At 40.0% G+C, this 23,025-nt stretch overlaps 1 long non-coding RNA gene across 1 annotated transcript in view; it reads left to right on the top strand.

The window, feature by feature from the left end:
• The window catches only part of LOC114138086 (uncharacterized), a 29,292-nt gene extending 6,586 nt beyond the window's left edge, over positions 1–22,706 (top strand). Inside the window, exons 2-3 of the long non-coding RNA XR_003594155.1 lie at positions 2,570–2,762; positions 22,099–22,706. This is a non-coding gene — a long non-coding RNA (uncharacterized LOC114138086). The remainder of the gene's footprint in view (positions 1–2,569; positions 2,763–22,098) is intronic.
• Positions 22,707–23,025: the final 319 nt, after the last annotated feature.

Raw genomic sequence — 23,025 nt, 5'->3', positions numbered from 1 at the left:
ATGTCTCTTGCTAAGCAGACTGGAGTAGATCATGAGGATCCTTTGTACATCTATAGATTAAAGCAGAAATCATTATGAATAATCGTTTTGAATCGAATTGTGAGAATGAAAGATTTATGGGAGGTGATCTCTTCCATAAAGTCCGGTTTTTCCCAGAGCGTGTTGGACTTCGCCGAGGCGCCATCTTTAGTCTTCAGATCTGAAGACGATGTGGAGAAACTGGTTGTTGAGGGTTTCTGGGTTTTAGAGTCGGTTATGGTCTTCAACCCTAAACCACCAGAGTTCATCAGATTGTGAAGATGCCAGAAAGAGACTCGACTCATAATGTTCACCCAGAGGAAGCTGGACTCCTTCGGAACCAGAGTCAAATGGATCAGGGCTTCATCTGCAGTAATGAAGCTGGTGCTCTGGGTTGTCAAAGTAAAGGATGTGAAAGTCCTGATTTACTGGTCTAACCTGAGTGACCCTGTCGAGGATGGATGGATGGATGGATGGATGGATGGACGGATGGATGGATGGACGGACAGATGGAGTAATCGGTTGGTTTGACAGGAACAGTGGAAGGCCATGAGGGTCAGCTGTGTTTTCATACAACAGCAAAGCGCCAGAGGGTCGGGGGGAGGGTGAGTCTGTTCACTGGAGGAGTAAACAAGGCCCAGATATGAGAAATGGGAACATGTGACCTGAATCCTGCTGGTTTGAAGGTCAGGCTTTAGGAACGCAGGAGAAAATGTTACAACATCTGAAGCAGCTTGTCTGAAGACATTAGATCCTCCTCAGTGAGCAGCCAAAACGTTTACAGAACATAAGCTCCAAATAAAATCAGTTTAATTCACAAACACTCTATTGATCCCAGAGAGAAATGAAATATTATAAAACGATCTTAAAGAGTCGACGGCTCTAAGCATGAAGAAGCTTCAGACTGAAGACATGGTGACAGTCTGATGAAGAGGAAGCTCAGGGTTTTTAAATGTTCTTGATTTTCTAAAGAATCATTTCATCATCTTCAGAGGTTCCACAGTCCTCAGAACAGAACCAGAACAGAACCAGCCTGTTAGGTCTCCGGTTCTGATGCTGCTGCCCCAACAGATGAAGCTCTCATCGACAGACTGGTAGCAGATCTGCAGCATCTGTCTCTTCTTGTTTTTATCCTCCCAGGATGGAAACAGTTTCTTAGGAAATTCAGATGCAATTCATCCAGAGTTCACTTCAGCTAACCCAGACGGAGGTTTGCAGTCGGACCAGAGTTCACTGTTTGGTCCGTGATTCGTTCACATCAACCCAAATGAACCGGACTTTCAAGGCAAATGGACTGGAGTTGGATTAACTGAACCAGGCTGGTGGGACTGAGAGGTGGGCGATGGGGAGTTCATGTTTTATTATGATAGATTGCACCATAACTATAGTACAATAGTTATTGTATTATTGTGAATAAGTATTTCTCACTGTATAGCCCTCAATCACAGACCCTGTTGGTGAAAAACATTCCCATCTGACGTGAACAAAGTTATTTATATCAGTAAACTGCTCACTATAACTGCATTTAATCATAATTTCAAATGTATTGGTATTTATTGATATGTTCATGGAACAAAATTGGTGAAAATCGTAAAAATGATACATCAATTTGGACAGTTTTCAAAAAATATTAATCAGAATTTATTATAACGATAATTCAAAAGTATTATTGTGATTGGAAACGTATCATAATACATGGTAAATGATACGATAAATGCACAGAGTTCACACAGTAGAAAACTAACAAACTGAAACCAGTTTAACTGGGTTTATATTGTCCAGACAGCTGGACTGGCCTCTGACGGTCTGAAGTGTTTTTGATTTTATGTTCTTTTAATTTCCAATCCCTGTTTTCATGTTGGTTAATAATCCATCTTGTCTATTGAAAGGAATTTATCCGTATTATAAAATCAGTCTTTTAGTTTCTGGTCTTTGATTATTTGCAGCAGAACTGTTTGATTGGTCCAAAGGGAAACAAAACCCAACATGTCCGCCACCGTTTCTCCATCCCCTCCAGCTTGAACCTGCTTGAGGACACGCAGTCGGCTCCACAAACCCAAACACTTACTGCCGCCCCGGCCCGACCCGCCGGCCCGGCCCGCCGGCAGCTGTGTGTATGACTTCCAGTTTGAAGCTCATGTGAGGCGACAGCAGGGTCTCCGGGTCATTCTCCGGGACGTTTCAGGACCCCGGTCGGTCCTGGCCCGCTGCCCAAACTGTCTCATTTCTGGGTCTGGGAACTGGGGAGCGGAGCCCATTCCTAAACAGAACCAGAACCAGACAGTGGCACACAGCGGGATCGGGAACAACCTGTCCTGAAACAACCCCCTAAAACTGGTGGACCCCCAACCGGCGCCCATTTATCCGAGTCCGGAGCGATTGCTTCTCGTCTTTAGAGGAACTCTTTCCCTTCTGCCTGCTGGATGTTTGATGTTAAATTACCGATCAGAAATTCCCAGTGAAAATCAGACCTTACTGCTGAATTCAGGAATGATCTCGGTGACAGAGGACTGAACAGGTCTCTGAACTTCATCCTTTGTTTTCCTGACAGCTACACACACTCTCCTGGCTGGTGTGTGTGTGAAGTTTCTGTTTGGACTTTATTGCCTTCATCTCTGGAGCAGCAGCAGACCTTACAGTTCGGTCTTCCTGGACAAGCGGCACCACCTGACCCAACATGTTGCTGCTTTCTGATTGGCTGGACCCTGGAGGGAAACTGACGGTGGAAACTTCCTGGGATGAAGGTAAGACTCCAGACAGACAGTCGTCACTGACGATGATGATGTCTGTAAGGATGAATCGGACAGATGTGACTGCTGGGACGTTTAGACCTGAAACCTTTTGTATTAACCGTCATAATGAAGATTGATGCAGTTTATCTGATTACTGCTGTGGAAGCTGGTACTGATGCAGTTTTGGTCTCTAAGCAATAGAAAGAAATGTATACTTTTATACTATCTTTTATAGTATCTGTATACTTTGTAGAAAACACTTTATCTCTACTGTCCTTTCAGTCGTTTCTAGTAGCCTTCATCACTCGTTGTCCTGGTTTTCCAAAACATATTTCAGAGGTTTGTTTACTCTGGACTTTGGCTCGTTTCTAAAGGATGTTATGTCGTCTGATTTTCTAAATGATTTTTGGAATTTCAAAGGTTTCTTGGTGGTTTGATTCTTTAGTGCGATCATTCACCAGATCCTCATCACATGTCAGCTTCAAATCATTCTTTCTCTGGGTGTTTTTAATAAAAGAAGGTTTTAAGTCAATCATTTAAAAGACAAACTGTGGTTCTAGCATTAGCATTAGCTTCATAAGTTCAGAAAACTCCCCTTTGTAAGCATGCGTAGTATTTGAAAGCTGAGAGGAGCTAACATCCAGCTGATTAGCTAAGACTGCGATTCAACACCACTAGCTTGGTGACGTGACGCCACCACAAGCTACTACAGCTAAGTGTTGTGCTAAATGGTGCTACAAATATTCCCTCATGTTCGAACCTTAGCAGTAACTGAGCTTTATTAGCATTATGCTAATGTCAGAGCAAACACAGTCCGTAGTCCTGACATTAGCATGTTAATGCTAACAATGCTGTTCTGTTAATGAGTTAATGCTAAGTTTCACATGCTAATGCTAATACCTACAACTAATTATGATCTTCAGATATGTTTATTTTAATTGTAGCAGATCTTTAGAAACCATAAAAGATTTAAATTAGATGGAAAATTACATTTCTTTCCCTGAAAAACTGTAAAAACAGTTTTAGTTTTTAAAACAACTAAAACTAGTTTTAATAAAGTATAAAATAATATTTTAAGTCAATCAAATTTCAGCAAATATTGAAGTTGTAGACAGTTTTTTTCTACATATTTTATTTTTTACCAAACAGTCCAAATAAAAGTTTAAATTTAATCAAAGTTTGACCCAATTTTGATGTGAATGAAACATAAAAAGCATCATCAGCATATCTGATAGAAATAACAGAATTTCTGAATTTAAGTTTCTTTGTGAGCGAATAAGAAACAGAACAAGTTTATCTGAAGATGAACAGCTCCTTTATATTTATATTTATCAAACATAATCTTATTTATTTTTTATTAAATACACGTAAATCATATTGAAGATTTTATGAATAAAAATAATTATATAATTAACAAATTAACTGCACATTATTCTTAGTTTTATTTAAAAAAATTCTTTTTTAAATATAACAAATTATCAAAGTGCATTACAATAATTTAAATTGCTGATGTATAATGTCACTGACGTAACAAAATAATTTATAAATGCAAATTTCAAACTTAAAGCAGAAAGTTCTTTTTTTAACATTTTTTAAATAACTTAAATATTGACGGCAATAAATTGAAGTTGGTGAATATGAATGAGGAGATGATGTGAATTAATCTGGTTATTTTTGGACATTTTGCCTGATTTTCTGCTGTTGTGATTCAATCAGGATGAATCCAGACGTTGAGTTTGTCTGTTTAATTCCTTCAGTCTCCATCAGGGGGCAGCAGAGTCCCAGCTGGATCAGGTGAACGGTTCTTTTACAGAGCAGTTATGATTGAAGAACTGATATTTATTTATTAATCTGGTATTTCTGGCGCTGCTAACCCAGATTAGCTTCCTCTAAACAGCCAGAGCAAGTTTGGATTTCACAGGTTAAAGAAACGTTTTAATCTGAAGTTGTTTTTATTTCAGTTTGTGACCAACAGGAGTTTGATGAATCAGTGATCCACTCGGTTCTGGTTCGCCTCCGTTAGATCAGGAGTTTATTCAGTTTGCTGAGCAAACAGGTGTGTGTTAGCACAACGCCAGGGCAGAAAGACTACAGCAATGACCTTAGAGCAGCAACCTGGGAAGGGTTGTCAGGACAACCGCAGCTTCATTTCAGAGCAGGAAGCTCTGAAATAACCAAACTCTGCAGGTCAAAGGTTAAAGTTGAAAGACAGCAGCTTAGCTAAAGTCTGTCAGTCAGCACAGACTGTCCCAACTGTCACACACGGTGGTGGAGGTATGATGCTGTGGGCTTGGTTTGCCGGATAAGGTTCAGAATTAAACAGTCTAGTGGAAATGCCTCCTTACCATCACCCTAATCAGTAGCTCCCTCCGTAGATTCTGATCTGGGTCAGAACTTTGACTGGGCCGCTCCAAAATCTGGATATTACTTCCTGTCAGAAGAAACATGGCGGTCAAATTCAGATTGCTTTACATTTTGGGGCTTTATTGTGAAATGAGGATTATATGTTAAACTGGCTTGCCGTAGATCCAGCAGCAGCGGATTTTAGGAACGAATAACTGGGATTAATTATAAACACTGTAAAAAATGACTTTTCCTGTTTGTTTATTTCAGTATTTTATTCTGTGGACAAACACAAAGTTTAGTTTGACAGAATTTAACAGGTTTCATGTTTTCATAGCTTCAGTTTAGTCAGTTTTCTAGAATTCTGACCCAGTTTCACAATTTGTTGTTTTATAAATGAGCTACACTCAACATTTCTACAGTCATCGTAGTTTAAGATTCATTATTCACTTATTTTAGTTCCTGTTGGATCCGTTTCTGAGGTTTGTTCACATCTTAATGGTCATTTTATTTATTTAGCACATTTTCAGCAACAAAGCAGTTCAAAATGCTTCTTACTATGTTATTACTAATGAAACACTTTGAGAAAACTTTTCACATCCTGACCCAAAATCACCAAGTGGATTTTATTAAAACAGAGTAGAAATGAACTAATTATTGTGGATCATAGTTTTAAAGTTTCTTCACTAATAATTTCAAAAATTTTCCTTTTTTTTGTCTAGAATTTTAAAAACATTAGTTTTCCAGAAATGAGAAATTAATCTGAAAACATTGGCCAAGTTGATGAATTTAGTGTTTGGATATAAAGTTATTGGATGTTTGTTATCCTTCCTAAAAATCTAGTTAGTGAAAAAAAAATTGTTGTGCTGAATATTTTATATTTAAGAAGAATTTTATTTAAAAATCTGATAAAACTTGTTCACTGAAGACACAAACTTGAACTTTCCTTTAACTGACTTTGGGGCCTCAAAAAATTATTCCAACGACCTCAGATGGCCCCCGGGCCGCACTTTGGAAACCCGTGGTGTAAGAAAACATAATGTAGAAAAATGAGACGGAAGGCAGATAAAGAAAATAAAACTTTATAGAAAAAGGAAGAAGTGCAGCAGAAACAAACCCAAACTTAAATAAATGTTATCAATAAATAAATTCAAGGAAAGTAAAACACAATTATTAAAGTATAAAACTAAACGAATCCTCACTTAGACAGTAAAGGACATGTGGAGACGGTAATTATTATTAAAATGTTGACAGATCTGATGTTCCGAACCAGTTTTTAAATTATTTTAAAAAATGGATTATTAGTGGTAAAAGTTCCAAAACCCAAATAATTAAAAATAAACTCCAGATAATTAAAAATAAACTCCAGATTATGAAAAATAAACTCCAGATTATTAAAAATAAACTCCAGATTATGAAAAATAAACTCCAGATTATTATAAATAAACTCCAGATTATTAAAAATAAACTCCAGATAATTAAAAATAAACTCCAGATTATTAAAAATAAACTCCAGATTATTATAAATAAACTCCAGATTATGAAAAATAAACTCCAGATTATGAAAAATAAACTCCAGATTATTATAAATAAACTCCAGATTATTAAAAATAAACTCCAGATTATGAAAAATAAACTCCAGATTATTATAAATAAACTCCAGATAATTAAAAATAAACTCCAGATTATGAAAAATAAACTCCAGATTATTATAAATAAACTCCAGATTATTAAAAATAAACTCCAGATAATTAAAAATAAACTCCAGATTATTAAAAATAAACTCCAGATTATGAAAAATAAACTCCAGATTATGAAAAATAAACTCCAGATTATTAAAAATAAACTCCAGATTATTATAAATAAACTCCAGATTATTAACATCAGCTGTCAGGAGATAAACTGACGTTTGTTTAAATTAACATAAAATTCAGGTTTCAACCGTCGGCGTTCGGAGCGAATATTGACCGAAGGCGATCGAATCGTCCAACTTAACGAACCAAACCCAGAATCTCCGTACTGGGTCGGTTCTGGTCAGAAACCAGCTCTGAACTCTGAGCCGATGGAGCAGTTCACCTGCGAACATCCAGGGGGCGCCGTGAGGCTGGAGGGAGGCGTGGTGAGCCCTGTTTGGACCGGTTCCCTCTGACCCGGTTGGGTCTGGACGACGGGACGTTTGGGTCCAGCAGGAAATCTGAGTTTCTTCTTCTGCTGCGTTTTAGGAAAATCTGGACAGGAAACAATCGGGACAGTTCAGAATCAAACCGCTGTGTGACTGGATCAGAACCAGAACCAGAACCTGAGTGGACTCAATGACCTCAACTTAACCTTTTCTCAGTTTTATTTATTTTTTTTGGTAAATTGAAAAACTTTATTGGCAGCATCTCAAATTTCAAACCTTTTTGTGTCGTTTATATAATTTAGATCAATTATACATTTTTACTTTATTCATTTATTTTGTCAAGTAAATTATTTGACACCAAACTTTTTTAACTTGAGGTTTATTTTTCAAATTTTATACAAAAATGTAATCATTTTTAAAATTAACATGAGAATATTTAAAATGTTTTTGTCTTCCTGACAGATTCTTTAATAATCTATAAATTCACCAAGGCTTCAGTCTTAATGCAGCAAATAAATATATATTTAATCAGTGCAGCAAATTGAATAAATATATTTTGATTAATTTTCTAATTTTGTATTTGAGTAAAATAAATGTTAAGGCATTTAAATTTCTGTACATCTGTGTGTAAACAAAACGTTGTAATTATTTTTCAAACAGGTTTTCAGATAAACGACTCAAACTAGTTTATAGTTAAACTCTGAAATGTAAAAATTATTTAACTGGAGCGAAACGTCTGAATCTGTTTGACGATTTATAAAATAAAATAAATGGTTTTATATCCTCCCATAAATATACAGAACTATTATTTAGGGACATTATTAGTATTTGTGGGTTATTAACCAACTGATGGATCTAAATGAATTAAACTATTAAATACTTTTTGTTTCCACTTACTTTACCTTTGAGAAAAAATTTGCTGACATTATAATGTAAGATTTAAATATTTTTCACATTTGATAAAATTGAACCAGTTTTTCAGAAACTGAAATTGATCAAAATATAGTTTCCTAAAAAATATGAAACTTTGATTTGTTCCATTTTTCTTATAATAAATAAACTGAACATGAATTCATTGAGTGTTTTTCACATCTTAGCAAAAACTATTTAGATTCATTAAAATATAATTAGTTTATGTTTCATTTCCAGTCAACGACTCGAAGCTCTGCTGGGTTTCCATCGAAACTTTTAATTTACTGTGAATAATTAATTGATCGTTCTGTATTGTTTGATAATTGGGATCAGTTGGAATGAATGTGACTGAATAAAAACTGTTTCTGTAAAAAGCCTTGAGACGACGTTGTGATGTGGCGCTACAGAAATATACTTCATTCAATTTTTAGTATTTCTTCTTGCAATAATTATTTCACTGAAAAATACATAAAATAATACAAAATACATCAAGTTGATGTTTGATTCTATAAATATTTTCTAATCGGTAAATGAGATTGATCATGTTTGTTAGAACCTCACAGCGGAAAGAAGCAGAAAAATGTCAAATTAAGACGGACAGAACAAAAAACTACAAATGTAGATGAAATATGGTGAAACTTTCTCCTACCTTTATCGCCATGGCAACAGCAGCCATTTTGAAACCTTTTCCTGCTCAGGTCGGTGTTTCCTCCAGGAGGTTGTGGCTGCGTGGCCGACGCGCCGCGCTCTGAGGGCCGCGGCGCGCCGTCCGCCCTCCAGACCCCCGTTCCCGGTTGCCAGATTGCCAGATTGCCGGGTTGCCAGGTTGCGTGTGAGACCTTTACCGTCACCAGTTCACCCCGATCACCCCGGCCCTTTGTCTGCTCCTCCACTTCCACACAGCCGCCGACCTCTTTGTTGATGTCACAGCAGCAGCCATCTTGTCTCATTAAACCGGAGGGAACTACACACACTGTGTGCGTGGTGTGTGTGTGTGTTGGCGTGTGTGTGTGTGGTGTGGTGGAGTTGCGTGCAGAAACACCATCTGTTGTTTGGGTCAACTCCGTTTCATTGATGGTCCGTTGGTGGTCGGATCGTCAGCGGTCATTACGGGACACTGGCGGAGCGCCATGAGTGTGTTCATGTGCAGATTAACACGCAGCCGTCACACACTCACACACTCCCACACTCACACACTCCCACACTCACACACTCCCACACTAACACTCCCCCACTCACACACTCCCACACTAACACTCCCCCACTCACACACTCCCACACTAACACTCCCCCACTCACACACTCCCACACTAACACTCCCACACTCACACACTCCCACACTCACACACTCCCACACTCACACACTCCCACACTCACACACTCCCACACTAACACTCCCCCACTCACACACTCCCCCACTCACACACTCACACACTCAGGAATCTGAGGAAAGTTTTACTGGAAAAATGTTTTTATGACTGAAATCATTTAAAGTGTTTAACTTCAGGCGCTCCGACTCTTTAATTTCTGTTTTGAAGCTTTTTGGTGAATGAAAGTTCATGATAAAACCTTCAGGTTGGTTTAGTTGTAAGTAGAATGGTTAGAGTTTTTAGATCCCACTGGTCAACAGGGGGCGCTCTTGCTTGCAGCAACGCTGCATTAAGCATTTCGCCTTTACGCTTCATGCAGCGTTGAGGCGAAATGCTTTTCGCTGCATTTCTCCTAATGCAGCGTTCAGGATTTCAGCTGAATAGTTTTGAAAAATGCGCGTATTCTACGTTATTTTTTAGACCTCCATTTATTCCCCTGATGGTGACAAACGATTTAAAACTTTATAAGCAGTGAAGTTAAAATGTTGGCTGGTTTTTCTGATTGTGAGTCTGTGGGTTTGGATCCCACTGAGATCTAAACGGATCAACTCGACTCGGATCTGCTGCTCCACTGCACATGACTTCCATCACAACATGTTTCATTATTTTTATTTCCTCATGATCTGAGTTTCTCTCCAGATGACAGAATTATCCAAAATATGAACGACCTTTGACCTCCTGTCATTAAAACATCCATGGATCAGCTGATCTGCAGACGATCCTGTAAAATTCACTCGTTGTTGATTTGTTAGGATAGTAGATCTAAAGTATTTGATTGGAAATGCATCTTGGGAAGCTGAAATGCCTAGCAACAATGCTACTCGACTCGCTATTGGCTGGCATTTGGAATTCAGCCAATCCTGGAGCTCTGGTTGTTTTCCTTGGTGCTGATTGGTTGAGCTGAGTTAAGGAAGCCTGTGGGTGTTAGCTTGTGTCTTAGCGCTAAGATGGTTTCCACTGTGTGCATTGATGCACATTAAGGTATATTTGATATTTTAAACTATTAAAATAGGCAGTTTGATTGTTTTTGGAGAAAAAGTTATTTTCTTCAAATGTGGAACAGAATCTTCTGTATTGAGGGAAATATGTAGGATGACCAGACCAGGCCAGTAAACAACTAAATCTAAATGTGTTTTATTTATTTGTTGGGTTTTACATTTAGATTTTGATTGAGGAAGATGACTCTGTATGGCTTGGCCCCCGTGTGTCCCCCCTAGGGGGCGCCACTGTCAGTGACGTACCTGGAGTTTACCTGACGCAGGTGGGAGAGTGTTGAACTGCTGCAGATTCATCAGATTTATTTCAGAGTTCATCTACATGTGATTTATTTCTTGAATTAATCGTTTCACCGTCAGCAGAGAGAAATGATCTTCATCTTCAGGTTTGTTGTCCTTCGCCGTCTTTCCGCCATGTTTCCCCCTCGGGGCGCGTCAGTCACTGCTCAGCTTGTATCTGTTGTTTAGATAAGACTTGCTGTGTGTCATCATGACCGCCCTTCTGTTTCTGTGTGTTATGTCATATCTGAGAGTGTGTTAAATCTGCCTCTTTTAACTTGTCTGCTTCGCTGCATTTCATTTCTGTCTGACTGCCCGACTAAAACTCAGTTTGTGCAAAAATGAGCAACTGCCCGTGTGGAGGAAGCTTGAACATGGTTTAACCCGCTGCGTTTGAACATTAAAACCTCAAATTAATGTTTTCAAATACTGAATCTTTCAAATGTAATAAAAACACTTTATATATATATATATATCTCCAAGTGTGCCTATACTGGACCTCGCCTCTTCCTGGTTCAGTATTTATGGATTTTTGTGTAAAATGTAACTTCAAATTATTTATGAAAAATTTTTTTATTTGCTCCAAGTTTTTCCATTGGGAGACTTTAAAAAATCAGTTGATTAGAAAGCATACTTTAGTTGAATTTATCCGTGTATGGTGATAAACTTAAACATGTCTGTCTGGTTTCTGTGGTTTTGTTTTTTATCTGGTTTCTGTGGTTTTCTCTGATTATTTGAAGTGGTTCGTAAAACTGCGCTCCTTCTCCTCATTGTTGTTTTTATTATCTGTGGATTGGGGAACGATGAGGTCTGATTGAAGAGCAGGAAACTGTTTCTCTGCTCCCATGATGTTTGTGCAGGTTTACTGAACAGGAACTAATATCTTTTTGCCAACGACGGGGATCCTCTTGTTGTCGGTGATGCTCACCATCCAGGCCGTCCCGTCGCAGTGATTGAGCTCTTCCTCCTCACTGATTGTCATGGTTTCCAGATGCCTGATTAGCATTTCTGCCTTTCATCCTCTCCACTGATTGGTCGGTTCCCAGACACCGTGGTCTCCTGCACAGACCAGGGAACACACATTTTCTTTTACAGTATATTACTCACAGAGTATTTGAAGTTATTTTGGTGCATGTGAATCATACTTTGGCTTTTTTCAGTCAGCATTAAAGCTAACTGAAGCAAAACTGTTTTTTCCTGTAAATTGGGATCAAAGTTCTCGGCATCTAGGAGAAATATGACCTGAAACCAAAGACAACCTGTAAAAAAACTCAGTTTTTGCTTCAATAATTGTGACAACCTAAAAGGAAACAAACTGATTCCATCCATTTAATGTGTTTTTACACCTAATAGTCCGATAGACTCCGTTCAGTTGGGAAACACAATTTTAACATTTCTTACATTTTTAAGAATGTGTTTGGTCGTTGGCAAATAAGCTAACAGAAATGCTGTTGTATTTTGCTGTATTATAATAAATCAATAGATACAAATTAGCATTAGCACAGCTAACGGCAATAAAAGTTATAAAACACCATTTTTATAAATTAAAACTTTATAAAAACAGTATAAAATCCTGTTTTTTGTAACCTACCATGCTAACAGAAATAATTTATACAGTCTAGCATTAGCACTACAGCACAGCCAGCTGATACAGGAAGTTAGAAAAGGTTTCAGTAGGAACTTTGTGCAAGCAGAAGCATTTATACGGGATTTATACAAATTAAAATATTGAAAGTTTTATCATCCTATTTACTGGAAATGACTGAAGTAATAATAATAAACAACTAAAACACAATGTCTAAGCTGCTTAGTGACGTTTTGTTTCATCCTCCTTTTCTTTGTCTCCAGCTGTAGAGAACAGATTTAAGTTGGTTTTCAGTTGAGAAAAATTACATTTAACCACTAAAAATCTGCAGGTTAGCATTTTTGCCACCATTCTGCACCAATAATTAAATGACTGTAGAAATTAAATAACCATAGTTAGCTGTTTACCACAGTTAGCTGATTATTTGTTGCTTTTTCTTGCTGCAGCTCGTTGTGACTCTCATTAGGTTGCACAATGAAGCAAAGCGTGCGCTGTTTTACTGTTTGGATGTGTTTATTGAAAACAGCTTGTAAAGTCCTGATCAGTAAATCCCCCGAGGCGCAGATGGTGATAATAATGCTGCAGCCTGAGCGCCGACTGACAACAGGCTGGACAGTAATATCTGCATCCTGCCAGGAAACAATAACAAGCACAACACCGTTAAATACTGCAGAAAATCGTTTAAAACCCATGTAATACAAGACCAAAATGATCAAAATAAAGACAGAATGAGCTGCTTGGTGCAGCCGTTGGTGGAAATGTTGCCTTGCAGCTCGAAGATCCTGAGTTCTCTGGGTTCTGCCACAGTCCAGGAAACATGACTGCGACGTTAACTGGTTCCTCTAAAGCGCTCTTAGGTATGAGGATGTGCTAATAGACACGACTTAATCACTACAGAAACAAGTCTGTCACTAATCATGTTTCATTTATGCTGACAAATTTCCCCAGCAGCGCTGCAGCGCTCACAGTTCATGGATATCGTCCATCTGCTGCAGAAACTCAAATGCTGCAGCAATGACCCAATAATAGCTTCACTTAATTCACAACTCATGCAGCTGCTGTCTGATTAACCCAGTTAATAAATATTTAATCAGATTAGGGCACAAATACAGAATAGAAATCAAATTTCTACTTAATCTTTATTATAAAAAATAAAATAAAACAATATCCAGTTCGTTTGGGAATCAAATGCTGAAGCAAACTCAGGCTCATCTATAAATCTGGTTTGGTTTAGTAAACTCTGGTCCGATTCGACTGCAATGTGAACGCCAAGCGGACGGGAGACCGCTCCAAAAGCAGGAAGTGGACTACAGCACACGGCATTCTGGGTAAATACAACCAAAACAAACAAACGTGTTAGCCTAGCGCTAGCAGGAGAAGTAGATTGTGGTTTTTCACCAAGGAAAAAAAGAAAAATCCTCCAACCGCTAAAATCTGACGCCTCCATCTTGTTTCCATCTGGTGTAGAAGGAAGTTGCTCTCAGTGTCTTCAGAGGTTTTTGTGTCGTTTCCTTCAGTGGTTCTTGGTGCAGCGCCCCCACAGGCCAGGAGGGGAACAGGTTGGTTTGACTCAGAGCCACAGCAGCTGGAGGTGGAGCAGATGTTCTGGTTCCAGTAGAACCGGGTTGTTTAAACATGAAGTGTTTTAACATTAATTGTTAAAACAACATAAAGACTCATAATTTAAAGACAGCACAGGGCTTGATGGTCCATCAAATGGTTTCCTTTTTTATTTTCTGAGGTTTTTAGAAAACATGAGCATAGACTGTGTGGCAGCACCTTAAGGATTTAATCATTTTATTGATACAAGAATATTGTAACACTGCAGAAAGTCAGTATTAGAATATTTGCTGAAGCTTTAACTTTAAACATATATTCATGTTGCACTTAGATCCTATATTTAAACATTTTTTCTAAGGGATATTTTGGACACTTTTTTCACTCTATACTACAAATTTACATCCATAAATTGAAGTGTTCTGCTGGACCCTTTTAAAATGTGAAACTCTTCATGTGTTGGTATCCGCAGAGACAGAATGGCATTTAGAGAGAGGGAACATAAACTCTAAAAATGTGCTGAAACCTTGTATTTTGAAATGTCTCTCTTCAAGTTGTCTGCCATGAAGTGATTTAATTTGAAGTTGCTTCGCTGCAGCATCCAGTCAGTCCTGCACTAGAATTGATTTTTAAAGCCCACAATCCATAGATGTGGGATTTACACCCTGGGGTGAAGCATTAATGTCTGTTTGGGGTCCAAACATGGCGTTGTGCATCAACCCAATATTGAGGAATTATATTGTGATTAATCTTTGCACGTCTGATATTTAGGTTGTTCAAATGTATTGCAGATCAAACATGCGTCTCTTGGCCTCTTGACCCAGAACATAAATCATGTAATCCTTCATTTGTCACACCAGAATAACTGGAAGTTGCACGTAGCAGCGCCGTGCTTTAAGCCGCTGCAGTCGGGCGTCTTTAGTGAATTACGTCGGAGGGAAAGCGTTGTGAGACGGATCGGATGTCAGCTGCGGCGGCAGGAGTAACGTGCTGCGGTTCTGCAGGGTTAGCAGATTAGTGCTGTTTTCAATCACATGGAAACCAAAGAGTCAACAGAGGATCAAGCCGAGAGCAGACCAGTGCAGCCAGAAAGCTCAACGTTCTCAGCTGGTTTCCAGGAAAAGATGAACATAATTAATCCCAAGTAAAACCTGGGAGGAGGAAGGAGAGCGTTCATGTTTGAGGCTCCGCCTCGACGACAGGGAGCAACTTTAAGGAGGAAAACTTCTCTTAATGTCAGGTTCTGGATATTCAGGTGCAGCTTATTTATATTCCAGTAATGAAATTAAAAGTAGTAAAACTTAAATTATAAAGATTAATGAAAAGCAGAGTGATATATTTGAATAAAAATCCAATATTTAGTTCCCAAAAAATTAGAATAGTTCATCTTACCAATAAAAAAAAAATAATGTTAATACAAAATTGTGGAGCTACTGACCAATAAATGCTGTCAGTTAACAGTCTGGGCTCCTTTTCATTACTTATAGCAGCATGCAGTTTGGGGGCGGGGTCAAAATGTGGGCGGAGCCAAACAACCACACCCCTGATTCTAACGTAGCTCCTGCTGTAGCTACATTAAAAGCTACATGAAGCTTTTAATAAATCATTTGTTTCTTTCTAAGCCCTCTTACCTTTGAAGGTCAGAGGCGGTTCACCTTAGGACAGTTTAGAGAGCCCGAATAGCCCAACAGAAACCGGAGTACCCAGAGATAACCCACTCATACAAACTCCACACAGAAAGACCCCCTGCTGGGATTCAAACTGGGACCTTCCAGCTGCTCTGAGTTGAGTTTCTGTGCTGGTTTTCAGGATCCTTCAGGCTGTAGTTTGTTTTCTTCATATGGACACGATGAAGGCCTTTAACTGCCTAATAGGTTTGACTAAAACCAAAGGAAAACATGGGAACATGAGTTGGACGGTACATTAAACACTCAATAGTCTCATTGTCTGTCTGTTCCAAACGGACCATCAACCCACATGCAGGTGACGTCACTTATGGAAATGAGGAAGAGGAGGGGACTGTAGTGGGTCAAACCAGAACCAGACTCCTGGAAAACCCAGAGTGAGCTTCAGGTCCTGTTCATCTTTCCATGATTTATTACAGCGGTGGTTTCTCCAGGATGGGAAGACAAATCCCAGCCATGTTTTTACTCCTTAAAATCTTGTTGTTGGGTATTTATCCGGTCCAGAACCGGTCCAGTTCTCACATGTCTTTGGAATCATTCTCCATCAGGAAAACCCAAATTAAGGTGGAGGCATTCCTCCTCTTCCAATTTTCCATCTTCCTTTTGCAGTTCACCAATACCACGATCAGTAAAGTAGCCCCACAGCACTAACCTACCACCACCATGCTTAACATTGTTCTAATTGAAAGTCTTGCTTTAACTCTCTGAAACCTGGTTATCGTGTCCAGACGAGTCGCTCTTTGCCTCAGCAGGTCATAAATCATTCCTCCAGAACGTGATTGGCTCGTCGATGGTTCTTGAATAATCTCAACGGTTTGCTTTACTCTGAGGGGAATAATTTGGGTCAGGTGGTTCGCTGTTCCAACTGGACAAAGATCCCAAATAAACCTGGATCAAGTTCATAATTTGCACAGGATGCTTTAATTGATGTTTACAAAGCAAGTCGTCCTAAGAGCTTAAATATTAATATTAATAGCCAGAGTTTTGTAAATGAAATCTTGAGATGCAGCTTGATAAGGAATATTTAATCACAGCAGTGGGATTTTATGTATAAACTTGAGCTTTTATGTTTAATTCTGGTTCACATCGTCTAAATGAAAGACGTTCCTGCCCTGATCTGTGGACATGTCCATCTGTTGTCCACCGTGGCTGCAGTTCCTGGTGTTCCTAATAAAACGTTGCAGTTTCCATGTCTTGACCTGCAGACCAGCAGCTCTAAGATGGAGTCACTGGTTCTCTGTGAACCCAGACAAATATCAGAGCTTGACTTCCAAATCCCCAGCAGGCCGAGCGCCGGACAAGGACAGCGGGGCTTTACGCTCAGGTCGGACTTATCCCGAAACCTTTGAACCGGAACAGATCAGAGCCTGGATCTCCATGACAATATGGGCTACAAATGTAAGCTGTAATTCAGTGCTTCATAGAGTGATAATCCCTCAGCGCTGTCTTTATTCTGAGGCCGACAGTTTGAGTCTGGAAGATTTAATGTTCCGATGTCAGGTTTTAACTGAACGCTGGGCGTTCCTAATCCAGGAAGAGCTCACCTCTCCGTCTATTCAGTGACTAATTAGGGAAGGGAAGGGGAGCCGAGAGAAAGGGAAAAGGTCAGGTTAGAGGTGAAGCAGCAAGAAAGCAGAAAAGGTTGCCAGATTGAGTCGAACCGAGAGACGAGGAGATGAAAACTGAATGAAGGAGGAGCCGCAGGAGGCCATTAGTGGAGTTTGTTTGGTCAGCGCAGCGTAACGATGAGCTGTTTACCCGTTTCACCAGGTTTACCGTCCGGAACGGTTAGTCGTTTCACACGCTTAGCGTTCATGGATTGGGAAAATACGGATTTATGGGGAAGGGATACGGGCGGGGAGACCCGGAGTTTAAAAAGTCTGAAATGCTTCAGCGGATTGGAGCGATCGTTCTGATGGGCCACGGTTCCTCCCACTGGCCCGGTCCGCCGGCCCGGTCCGCCGGCGGTTCCCCTGAGAGATCTACCGGATCTCTCAGGAAGTTCTCCTGAAAACTGGGATAATTAACCTGAGAATCTGCTGCCTTCAACATCTGAGATCAGGTTCACTTCAAAACACATCAAAATCATAATTTTGTCCCACAGCAACTACAGACAGCGAACTCACCACAGGCGTTAAACTCTCCTACTGTTTCTCCAGTCAGTGAACTAACCACAGGAAGTAAATTTTCCTACTGTTACTACAAACAGTGAACTCAGCACGTTTTTGCTACAACACATTATATGGTTTCTGTGCTTAGTTCACTGTCTAGTTTAGAAATCGGACCCTCTGGTATTCATTTGTTATATTCCTAACACTTCTTTTGAAACCCTGAAGGCATCAAAGACTTCAGGCAGTTTAAATTTAATGAATGATATTTAATCCAGCAGAATAACGGGTCAGACTCAGACTCATTGTGTTGATCCCGATATAATTTATGTATTTGTCTCTGTTCAGCGGTGAAGTGAAAAATATTAGCAGGTACTGGAGACAGACCCTGCTGAGGCGGAGGAACGACCAACCTGATTTCCTGATGCGTTTGAAGACATGTGATGTAATTGAGTTAATGAAACAATGTGGAGGAGGAGGCGGCGCGGCGCGGCGCGGCGCTCCCCAGGAGTCTGGTGAGGGGGTTAAGCAAACAGGTCATCAGCTTTGACAATAATCCAGAGCGGTGTGCGGTTCTGCAGGCCCGGCTGCCAGCGTGCGTCCAGCTGCTGCTCATTGTTGTTGTAAGGAAGCTGGGATGGAGTCTGGGCGACTCGGGCGCCTGCGCCAACCGAAAACACTCCAAAACACGGAGAGGAAACGCGTTTATGACTGTTGGAAATCTGGGTTTGGTCCAGTTCTGATCCAAGATGGCGGAGACTTCAGGAAGTACGACTCAAACCGCTGAGACAGAAAACAGGAAACTGTGTGACGTGTTTTATTCAAACTAGGGATCAATTACAGGAGAGAACGATTACCTCTGGAAAAATACAGTTTACCTGTGATGAGTTCACTGCCTGTAGTTACAGTGGGACATTTCATTATATGTGATGAGTTCACTATCTGCTGTAAAAGTGGGACAGCTCACTACTTGTGTTGAGTTCAGAGGGTCAGTTCAATTCCTGTGATGAGTTCAATGTCTCTAAAGACAATAGGACAGGGAACTACCCACAGCTGTGGACTTTCGCACTGTGGTCAGACAGTGAAGTAACCACAGATGCCATTTCTCACTCTCACTTAGGACAGTGAACTAACCAGTGGCACCAATTGTCCAACTATTACTGTTGAAAGTGAACTAACCACAGAGGTTGGTTGTCCCACTTTTTCCTGAGGCAGTGAAGTATCCAAACAGAATTGTCCCATTGTCACCACGAACAATGAAGTAATCTCAGGAGCTGATTGTCCCACTTCAACTAGAGTCAGTGAAGTAGACAGAAACTATTATTGCGGACAGTGAACTACACTCCATACGATCAGTCAAGTAACTTTGATTGTCCCACCCAACTACAGTCATTGAACTAACCACAGTTGGTTACTGTCCCTCTGTTCCTACAGACAGTAAACGCTACATAGATGTAGTTTTGTCACCATAACAAATTTTGCTGAACAATTAATTGTCTCAAAAATTATTGCGATAAACGATAATATTGTTTGAAGACCTTTTCACACTGATTTAATGGAAATTAAATCCATGCTGATAATTAAAATGACGTCGATAGTTTTAATTTATCGTATGATTAACTGATTTATTGTTTATTGCGACAGGCCTACATAGATTTCAATTGTCCCACCATTGGTACGGGCAGTGAAGTAGCCACAGATGTTGGACTGTGCCACTCTTCCTACGGACAGTGAACTCACCATTCTCCAGTAACTGGATCAGAACAATGAGAACTTCTGATGGATGGATGGATCTGCCGTTTGCTGGTTGGGTGAAAGTGGAGCGAGTGTCTCTGTAAACATCATGTTGTGATGCCAGACAGCGGCCTCCATGTTGGCACACTGGATTATCCTGAGCAGTAAAGCCTCCGGTTATCTGGCAGCATTATCCCTCAGGAGTGCCTAACATTAGTGACCTGTAAGCCGGTGTGTTCGAACATAGACGCTCTGCAGGTTAATGAGCATTAAATAGACAATACCATGTTCCTGTGCAGCTGCGCTGACTGAGCGGACCAATCACAGGCCGGATCGGACAGGAGAGCTCAGAAAGCTTCTGGGTTTTCTTTAACGAAAACAAACCCAGTTATTAATGTTGGAGGGAAAACTCAGAAAATACCTTCAGAAAGTCTGGAGAGCATTTTTACATCCTGAATGTTGGGCTGTTTGGAAGGAAAACGGACAGAACCGAGGACTGGGTCAGGAGTTCTGATCAGGACCAGAAGAACCTTAAAGATGTTTGAGCCTGAAAGCCCCCGATGCTCCCCTGATCCCTCCTGCTCTGACTCAGAGCGCCGCAGCCACCAGCCCGCTGTCTATCCTCCGGTAATGTTATTACTGCCTCCTGATCCCTCGCGGTGCCTAACATTGGTGACCTGTAAGCCTCTGCATCGCCTGGTGTCAGCAGCTCAGTGTGTTGGACTGCAGAGCAGCAGAAACAGGGAACTGGGAGGGACTGGCAGTAAATCCATCAGCTCGTCATATTCATCATCTCTGCCGTTCCAGATAAAACAGTGACGATGTCTCATAACTCGTTCTGTGTCACAACAAGTTTTACTGGACGTTAAATTGTCCCAGAAATAATTGCGATAAATGATAATATTGTAGTCTTGATAAGAAATATAATGGTAAAGGCACAATAATAACACAACAACACATTGTTAAAGCTCAATAAACTTTAAATTCTAATGAACATTTAGCACTTGAACTTTAAGACATTTAAAATAAGGAAAAAAAATAATAAGAAAATAATCAGAAGCTGGCCGTCCACCAGGCCTCTGACATCATCAGACCTCCTGAAGCTGGAGACTCCCATCCTCTGCTCTCCCAGGCCATCTGGGATGATATAATCCCTCCAACTAGTCCCAGGATGACCCTGGTGGCCTCAGGCCAGCTGGCCGCGCCTGATAAAACCTCTAAAGAGACGCGTCCTCATCAGGTGTCCACCTCGGCTCACTGCAGAGTGGACAACAGGACGCCAAGCCCAGGACTGGATCCAACGGTTCATTTTATTGGCCCTTATTCCACACAGAGAGCTGGAGAAATTACTAAAAAAAACTATAAAAGTAGACTTTTATTACTGCAGGGCATCAGCACTTTCTATAGAAACATCACAGTGTGACGTCACGCCTCCATCTCCCTGCTGGAGGACAAAAAATGCTGGCTGATGGTGACTACCATCGAGTTTAGCTGTCAAGTTGTCAACAAAAGGGACTAAATCTTAAATGTCCACAAGATGCATACAAGAAAAATGGATGCAGATCTTTGCTACTAATTGTCAACATTATGGCAGCTAGTGGAAACGTTAGGAAAATGTCTTAATAAAATACAGGGAGAAAGAAGTAGGTCAGCTATGCTAGCTTGACTGTGATAACGTTAACATGTAGATGTGCTGTGGAATTCAGTGTGTTTAGTTCAGTTACAAAAATAAAAATGTGACCGAAACACCTTTTTATTTGCTTTACTAAAGCAAATAAAGCATCAGTCTCTGCTGAGCAGAGATGTAAATTGGCTAATCTACCACTGCTGTGTTAGCTTAGCTAATACCAACGGTAGCTAATCTACCACTGCTGTGTTAGCTTAGCTAATACCAATGGTAGCTAATCTACCACTGCTGTGTTAGCTTAGCTAATACCAACGGTAGCTAATCTACCACTGCTGTGTTAGCTTAGCTAATAGCAGCAGTAGCTAATCTACCACAACGAACACTTATTAATATTTACAAAATAAACATCAATCCTGAAAACATAAAACTGCAGCAGACTGAATGTTCTGGGAAACATTTGCGTGTTTTTCGGTGTTGAATTGTGACACATGGTGCCGTTGTCAGTCAGTTGCTATGGCAACGAGTCTGTGTGTAGCGTACAGTTGATATATTTCCTTTAAGCACATTAAGTATCTTCTGAAATAAACAAAAACAACCTCAAGCGAGTGTAAAAACTTTTTCTTAAAATTTTATTTTGAATTCCGCCGTTTCCTTCAAACACTGATGTAAACTCAGCTGATTGTGTTACTTCACTCTGGACTCTGGTTCTGTCCAGGTTCTGAATAACTTTAAGATATGGAATGGGGGGTTGAAGTTGACCCGCCCAGGTTGTCGTCCTGATCCACACAAGGATGAAGTGAGATTATCAGGAAGAAACACAGCAGTGATTCCTTCATAACCTTTTCAATTAAATCACTACGATAAATTAACATTACAAATAGACTGATTAACAGATGTATGGAAACTTTTGTGAATCTTCTACAAAAATACATTTAACTCAGGACTGCACAGTTTCACACAGCACATTAACAAGTTGAGATAAAATAAAGTACAATAATAATAATAGATTGTATGATTTTTGTCTTTTTTAGGCGCACCATCAGATGGATGGAAACAAATCCGCAGCAGATTCAACATCTGGTGAAGCCGAGACGCTCGCAGTGGAGGGCCAGCAGCAAATTAACCAACCTGATGAACTGATGCTGCGTTCCAGGAACCTCGGAGGTAGGAAATCGGATCAGTTAAAGTCTGAGAGGTCGGGATTTCAACAGACGTTGTACGCAGTACGTCTTAGGAGCATCGTTTAATTTTGCTTTCCATCAGCAAACAAAACTTCTGATTTGCTCAGTTTAGAGTTGCAGGAGCGACACGTAACACTGTGCCTAAAAACGTTCATTTTAGGACGGGTGTGTTGTATTTGTATGGATGGGTAGCATTAGGCTAGCTGCTAGCATGCCTAGGCTTCTCATTTTACTGTATGTTTACGCTGGAAGTCATGCTACATTTTTCGTGATGATATTTTCTTTAATGATGAAAGCAGGAGTCGCAGGTGACCAGCCAAGGCATGCTAACGGCTAGCATATGTTGGTCTATCATGGATTTAGCCTCCTGCTACAAGGAAGTAGCCACCGCTGGCTTTGGAGGGATGATGGGAAAATTCACATCTCACTTCTAGGAAACTTTATATTTGTTTGAAAAGTTGTCAGATTTGATTTAAATTTAGTTTTTGAGATCAAATATATTTTATCATCCAAAACAAAGACTAATAGCTGGTATGTTATGTAGCAAGATTTTCCAAAAATAAGAAAAATGAATCTTCAGATTAGACTTCTTTGTGTCTCGCTGCCACAATGCGTTCCTGAAGCAGCTACTTCCTTTGTTTGGATAATTACTCTAATCTGTTCCAACCTTAATTAAAATCTGGACACATCGTCTCAGATTGCACCGAATTTGGGGGAACGAGACGTGACCTCTGGTCACCACGGGGGTTTTTCCTTTTCCTGCTCAATTATGTCCTC

The sequence above is a fragment of the Xiphophorus couchianus genome, chromosome 22 (genome assembly GCF_001444195.1).
Source record: "Xiphophorus couchianus chromosome 22, X_couchianus-1.0, whole genome shotgun sequence".
Lineage (NCBI taxonomy): Eukaryota > Metazoa > Chordata > Actinopteri > Cyprinodontiformes > Poeciliidae > Xiphophorus > Xiphophorus couchianus.
The sequence above is the reverse complement of the archived record's forward strand: the minus strand, read 5'-3'. Positions and strand labels throughout refer to the sequence as shown.